The sequence below is a fragment of the Borostomias antarcticus genome (assembly GCF_949987555.1).
Source record: "Borostomias antarcticus genome assembly, contig: scaffold_126, whole genome shotgun sequence".
Taxonomy (NCBI): domain Eukaryota; kingdom Metazoa; phylum Chordata; class Actinopteri; order Stomiiformes; family Stomiidae; genus Borostomias; species Borostomias antarcticus.
In genome coordinates, this window is record NW_028175951.1 from 225,607 (window position 1) to 233,723 (window position 8,117).

Sequence of the window (8,117 nt, forward strand, 5' to 3'; positions counted from 1 at the left end):
GGCATATGGCAGAGGCCTGGCTTTGAAATACCTTGGCTTGGCCTCGGGGTCAACAGAGATCTTTGCTGTAGCTCCCACTAAACTGCCCAGCTCACCTTAAACACCTCTCCGTGTTGTGAGAGTAGCTCACTCAACTCCTGCTGCTGACCTGTATGTAGTCTGAAAATGGCCCTCCAGTCTAGCCTAATGGCCTCTAGCCAATTTATCCCCAAGAGATTTGGCCCCTCCCCTCTTACCACTATCAATGGCAACTGTCTGGTCTGCCTCTTGTAACTGACTTGTGTGTACATCTTGCCTAGCACCCCTACACTATCTCTGGTGTACATATACAGCTTTGTTCTTGTATGGTGGAGTTTCCCCCCTCCCATCTTCCTGTATGTTTTCTCATTCACTATAGTCAGGCTTGCCCCAGTGTCTACTTCAAACTCAATGCTGCATCCATTCACTGCCATCTGCTCTCTGTATGGCTCTAATCTTTTTTCATCATTGATATTGTACATCATGTGGGCATACTCCTCTTCCTCTTCTTCCAGTCTGTGGCGCGCTATGGCTTCTACCATACGGACTTGTGGTCACGATTGATCAGATAGCTGGTTGGCTTGGTTCCACGATTGAAAATCTTCAATCAGTATCCCTGCACAGCGCACTGATCACTATACATATACACACTGTACATACAAACTTTAAAGTTACTATTTAAATACATTTGTAAATATTACAAATACTTATTCATTCAATTGAACCATAACATTTCTGTGACCTTTTGGGATGTTTGCTTTGGCATTGTAAATGTATGTTTCCCATGCCAATAAAGCCCTTTGAATTGAAGTAAAATATAGAAGACATACAGATAGTATATAATATATAATAATAATATAATATCCATTCATACTTGGATGGATGGATGGATAGGGATTTGTGTTAGTGAAAATGTGCTTCACTGAGACGGGAAGCACAGGGTGTAATCTTACCAGTCTCAATATGCTCTCCTGTGAAATGTATCGCAATCCCAATATTTGTACATGTTTGGCATGGCTTGGACTTGAGCATTCCCCTGGCACTTGTTTTCACTGCTCCCACGGAGGACTATGTGCAAGTCATGCCAGATGCCTACAAATAGATGGACTCCACTTTGCGCGTGTAAACTGTTGAATAATTAGGCATTACAATCAGGTGAAGAAATATGCTCATTTCTCAGATTTCCAGAATCTATTTGGCTGCGCTCACGCTATATTGCTAGAAGTAGGCCTAAGCTATATTGATAGAAGTAGGCGTAGGCTATATAGATAGAAGTAGGCCTAATCTATATTGATAGAAGTAGGCCTAGGCTATATTGATAGAAGTAGGCCTAATCTATATTGTTAGAAGTAGGCTGGGACTGACTGCCCCCCTGATCAAAAAGTCAAACTGCGCATATGAACATCATGTCACTAGAGAGGCAGAAACAGCAGGATCCAGAGATGGTAAGGGACTGTGATAGAACTAACAGAAGGAAGTTCATAGAGAAACAACTAGAAATGAATCCAGAGGCCTATAAACAATGAGATGCAAATAAAAAGGCTATGTTAAGGGAAAGACTTCATGAACAATTAAACAGGACAACAATAGGCAGGCTTTTCAGAGATCGTGTCAGGGATGGACCCATCTTTGCATGTGTAAACTGTAGAATAATTAGGCATTACAATCAGGTTAAGAAATATGAACACATGATCATTTCTCATATTTCCAGAATCTATTCTGCTGCTCTCACTCAAAATAAACCCTCTCTCCAGTCTTGAAAGTTTCCTTCCCTCCCTTCCTCCCTCCATACAGTAAGTCCCTACATCTCACCCACTTTTTCTCCCTCCCTCTCTTCCTTCATCCTTCCTTCCTCCTGTCTCTCCCTCCCTCACCCGTTTGTTTTTTATGAAACCACCCCCTCTCTCCCCCAGGTATGTGAACTGTGCCCGTACTGAGGAAGAGCAGAACCTGGTAGCGTTTCAGTACCGTGGAGGGATCCTGTTTCGCTGCTGTCGGCTGCTGGCTGTCGGGAAGGAGCTGCTGGTCTGGTACGGACAGGAGTACAGATACAAGAGCATCTCCTTCAACTACGTCTGGGAAGAAAAGAGCACCGCTAGAGGTATCTGTCCTCAACTCTTCTTCCCTCTGTCTTCTCTCCATCTCTCTCTCATCCACCTCTTTCCTTAAAGCTGAAAGAACAAGAGGTCTGCTGGTCATAATAATAACCGCTGTCCAAGTAGCTCTCCTCTACCGTCCTTCCTCTCCTCTGTCTTTTTCCCATGGTGCCAGCCAGCAGGCAAGACATGGGCATACAGCGTGAAATTCAGGACACTCATGGAGGCAACGATACAGAGGGCACTATGTCATGAACTGCAATGGTGCCTGTGCAAATCGCTGTTGTGAGGCACGCAAATTGCCAATATTAGGCAGGCACACCTGCTCAGAACAAAATGGAAGGCTGTTAGTTGCCATGGAACATGGTAGCTTGACTTATCTTTAGGAGTGCTAGCTTACTCTAGCTATCTAAGGTAGCTATTGCCGTGGGCTTCAATGTATTCATGCTTGTTTTCTCTCCTTTCTCCTCTTTTCTTTTTCTCACTCCTCTCTCTCCTTCACGCGAGCTCAGCCAGAGGAACCTCTTACATATCTTTCTCTCTCCTGTCCTCAATCTGAAGTTGTGGTGTCGTCGTGTTTCGCCCCCCACTAGTTACATACATATAAACACTCTATACAGTATTTGCACTTGTAATACAGGTGTGAGAATCCTTTTTAATGTTTGTCTCTTTTTCATTCACTCTCCCAGGAGTGATGTCAGACTTGTCACAGACTCGGGTGTTCTCCTGCTCTGTGTGCCCATTCACCTACACCTCCCAGATCTACCTCAACAAGCACCTCAAGAGGAGCCATGACAACCTCTACGTCTCTCTCTTTCGTCTCTCGAGCAGACAGATCAGACCAGAGATTCTCTCCTCCTCCTCCTCTCAATCACTCCCTATCACCACCTCCAACACCCCCCTCACCCCAGCTCCCGCCCAGAGACAGAGACACACAGACAAGCCAAGACCGTACCACTGTGAACAGTGTGGGAAGAACTTCACTACGTCACACCAGCGTGTTCATACAGGAGAGAAGCCATACCACTGTGACCAGTGTGGAAAGAACTTCACTACATCAGAAAATTTAAAGACACACCAGCGTGTTCATACAGGAGAGAAGCCATACCACTGTGACCAGTGTGGGAAGAACTTCACTACGTCAGGAGAGTTAAAGACACACCAGTGTGTTCATACAGGAGATAAGCCATACCACTGTGACCAGTGTGGAAAGAACTTTACTGTGTCAGGAAATTTAAAAAGACACCAGCGTGTTCATACAGGAGAGAAGCCATACCACTGTGACCAGTGTGGAAGGAACTTCACTACGTCAGGAGAGTTAAAGATACACCAGCGTGTTCATACAGGAGAGAAGCCATACCACTGTGACCAGTGTGGAAGGAACTTCACTACGTCAGGAGAGTTAAAGATACACCAGCGTGTTCATACAGGAGAGAAGCCATACCACTGTGACCAGTGTGGAAAGAACTTTACTGAGCCAGGAAATTTAAAGAAACACCAGCGTGTTCATACAGGAGAGAAGCCATACCACTGTGACCAGTGTGGAAAGAACTTCACTACATCAGAACAATTAAAGATACACCAGCGTGTTCATACAGGAGAGAAGCCATACTACTGTGACCAGTGTGGAAAGAACTTCACTGCGTCAGGAGATTTAAAGACACACCAGCGTGTTCATACAGGAGTGAAGCCATACCACTGTGACCAGTGTGGAAAGAACTTCACTACGTCAGAACATTTAAAGATACACCAGCGTGTTCATACAGGAGAGAAGCCATACCACTGTGACCAGTGTGGAAAGAACTTCACTACGTCAGAACATTTAAAGATACACCAGCGTGTTCATACAGGAGAGAAGCCATACTACTGTGACCAGTGTGGAAAGAACTTCACTGCGTCAGGAGATTTAAAGACACACCAGCGTGTTCATACAGGAGTGAAGCCATACCACTGTGACCAGTGTGGAAAGAACTTCACTACGTCAGAACATTTAAAGATACACCAGCGTGTTCATACAGGAGAGAAGCCATACCACTGTGACCAGTGTGGAAAGAACTTTACTGAGTCAGGAAATTTAAAGACACACAAGCGTGTTCATACAGGAGAGAAGCCATACCACTGTGACCAGTGTGGAAAGAACTTTACTGAGTCAGGAAATTTAAAGAAACACCAGAGTGTTCATACAGGAGAGAAGCCATACCACTGTGACCAGTGTGGAAAGAACTTCACTGCGTCAAGAGATTTAAAGACACATCAGCGTGTTCATACAGGAGAGAAGCCATACCACTGTGACCAGTGTGGAAGGAACTTCACTACGTCAGGAGAGTTAAAGATACACCAGCGTGTTCATACAGGAGAGAAGCCATACCACTGTGACCAGTGTGGAAAGAACTTTACTGAGTCAGGAAATTTAAAGAAACACCAGCGTGTTCATACAGGAGAGAAGCCATACCACTGTGACCAGTGTGGAAAGAACTTCACTACATCAGAACAATTAAAGATACACCAGCGTGTTCATACAGGAGAGAAGCCATACCACTGTGACCAGTGTGGAAAGAACTTTACTGAGTCAGGAAATTTAAAGAAACACCAGCGTGTTCATACAGGAGAGAAGCCATACCACTGTGACCAGTGTGGAAAGAACTTCACTACATCAGAACAATTAAAGATACACCAGCGTGTTCATACAGGAGAGAAGCCATACTACTGTGACCAGTGTGGAAAGAACTTCACTGCGTCAGGAGATTTAAAGACACACCAGCGTGTTCATACAGGAGTGAAGCCATACCACTGTGACCAGTGTGGAAAGAACTTCACTGCGTCAGGAGATTTAAAGACACACCAGCGTGTTCATACAGGAGTGAAGCCATACCACTGTGACCAGTGTGGAAAGAACTTCACTACGTCAGAACATTTAAAGATACACCAGCGTGTTCATACAGGAGAGAAGCCATACCACTGTGACCAGTGTGGAAAGAACTTTACTGAGTCAGGAAATTTAAAGAAACACAAGCGTGTTCATACAGGAGAGAAGCCATACCACTGTGACCAGTGTGGAAAGAACTTTACTGAGTCAGGAAATTTAAAGAAACACCAGAGTGTTCATACAGGAGAGAAGCCATACCACTGTGACCAGTGTGGAAAGAACTTCACTGCGTCAAGAGATTTAAAGACACATCAGCGTGTTCATACGGGAGAGAAGCCATACCACTGTGTCCAGTGTGGAAAGAACTTCACTACGTCAGGAGATTTAAAGAAACACCAGCGTGTTCATACAGGAGAGAAGCCATACCACTGTGACCAGTGTGGAGAGAACTTCACTACGTCAGGATATTTAAAGACACACCAGTGTGTTCATACAGGAGAGAAGTCATAGCCATAGCCTTGGGACTGGATTACACTACTGAGTTTTTCTGGAGGCAGATCGATACGTCCGGGGCCACGTTTTGGTGCTTGAAATCCGGAGATGCGTTCTAGTGTAATGGGCAGATCCGGAGGCCTTTGAGAAAAAAATACTATAGGAATAGGGTTACATTGTAACTCTTTGTTCACTTCACCTTATAACAATCAAACAGATGATTTACGAGTTTGAGCTACATAGTGTCTTACTGTATACTATAGTTAATCAGACAACCGGATAATATCGTAGGAGGAATTTCACTGTATTCCATGTTTACATGTTCCGCCCAAAAAGTAGACACTTCAAATCATAACCTACATAAGAATAGACACCTCAAATAATAATATTCTCTTGTTCAAAGAAAAGTAACTAGCAAAAAGTTACAATATTTTTACTGAGCTATAGCTATATAAGATATATATTGAGGTATGCTGCTACACATGTGGGTAGGATCCCTAGCTCAGCCTTTTCTGTTCCTGACCAAATATCACCTTGATTACACCTGTCTGAACTTCCCAGCACTCCTGCCCTTTTCTTTTTTAATAATATCTCTATTCAATACTCAAATACAGTCCAGATGTTCTGATATATAGTCCTTACAATCATTTAGTTTTAAGTCCTTCATCCATTCCCTCACAATATCTCCCGTATTATGATGAGACTTGATAATAATAATTAATATCTATCAGGGTATGTGAATGTTTTTACGAATATGCCAACTGTCTGTCCCGCATGGTGTCGTTCTAAAACATCACCATCAAGAGATGAATAAGCCTACTATTTTAAACCGCACCACAGATATGGGCAAACATGATTTAGGTTACCTATTAGGCCAGTAAAATTAGATGTTTGCTTTTGCAAAAGAACCCCTCATATGTTACAGTTTAATCTGGAATAATATTCTGAAATCAGATCTGTAATCATTCTACAAGCAATTGGTTTATTCAGGTGTGAGCCAATGATCGAAATAGGAATTGGATATGGAGTTTGGATTACTGGAGAAAATGAAAAGAGGAACTTGAGGAAGATCCTTGGTGAACTGAATAATACGGCAGGCCTTATCCTATAGGCCTATGGAATGCTGCGCTCAAGGATGACGTTGGGTGAATGGATGGACTTAATTTCGTCCTCTTGGTCAAAGTCGATTGCTTTAAAAACATAAAAGAATAAAACAAAAAATACTGCAACACAAAGTAGATGAAATGGTGATTGCAAAGGGACTGTTTGAATTAATTCCAATATACCTGGTTGAGTTCATGGCTTACAACTATCTCTTTTGAAGATTGGATCTAGATTGGAATAAGTAGCCTAACTTTTTGGATTTGAGATTATTTTAAAAGCAGTGGATGCGCACCAGACATGGAACACAAACTGGGATGGAAATGTATTTGTTGTGACTGTTGGCATTGGGTGGATGGCTGGACAGCTGCATTTTAAACTCTAACCCTTACTTTTCAGAATGTTTTTTTTTTTCATTAACCTTTTTAATAAACATTGTGTAACCTGAGAGAGGTACTGTAGAGAGTGTGTTCATTTGTGTGCCTACCTCAGTATCCAACCCTGGACAGACCCCCCTCAGGATCCAACCCTGGACTGACCCCCCCTCAGTATCCAACCCTGGACTGACCCCCCCCTCAGTATCCAACCCTGGACTGACCCCACCTCAGTATCCAACCCTGGACTGACCCCCCCTCAGTATCCAACCCTGGACTGACCCCCCCTCAGTGTCTCTGCATGCCTCTTCCATTGCTCCCAGGGAGAGTCATGCGGGTATATGGTTGGTGTTCATAAACCTTCCAACGCCAAAGTGAAAATAATTCGTTAATGGGACTGAGGGATGGGGAGTAAGGGGGTAACGGTGTATCCACCTGTGAAGTTATGTATGGTGGTTGGTGAACCAGTCCCGGACCAGAGCAGCCCGGTGGAAACTAACATTATCCCAGATGACAACAAACCTGGGCTGCTCTGCTCCATCCTGTACAACTGCATTATATAGAGCACCAGATAAGTCATTGTGAGTGGAGTGCACTTCTAAAACATAGATCGCTTTACAATATCTTCTCTCATTCACTCACCAATGGTGGCCAGCTGGTGTTAGCCTGCTCTTTGGGATAAATAAGTGTCTTACTCAAGAACACGTCAACGAAGTAGAGGAGATAGCTGGAATTGAACTGGAGGCTCCCAGACGGCTACTCTACCTCCTGAGCTGCTGCCGCCCCCTCAGAACGTGATCATGTGTGCAGTACTGGATGGACCTAGGGTGGCATGGTGATGGAAAACTCCTTGCAGATGTAGGAACCTCTTGAAAATGTTTTGAGCCCTCAAAGGCCATATCTAGGTTTTTGCAGGTTGATAATCAATCTAGTAATTATATTCCGTAAACTAAGGCATATTTAAATTATTTTATTGTGAGCTCACAAGGTATGTCTGATCTCCAGAACAGGGATATCAGACTACAAATGTGTGGTCAGAAAACAATGAGTCTCATACTTCAGCCAAAATGACCTCATCTTAAAACCTCCTCCTCCTTATCTCTCTGGGCTAGTGGAAAGGGCTCTCCCCTCCCCCAACTTAACATTCTTGAAGCTCACAGACCTGCTTCC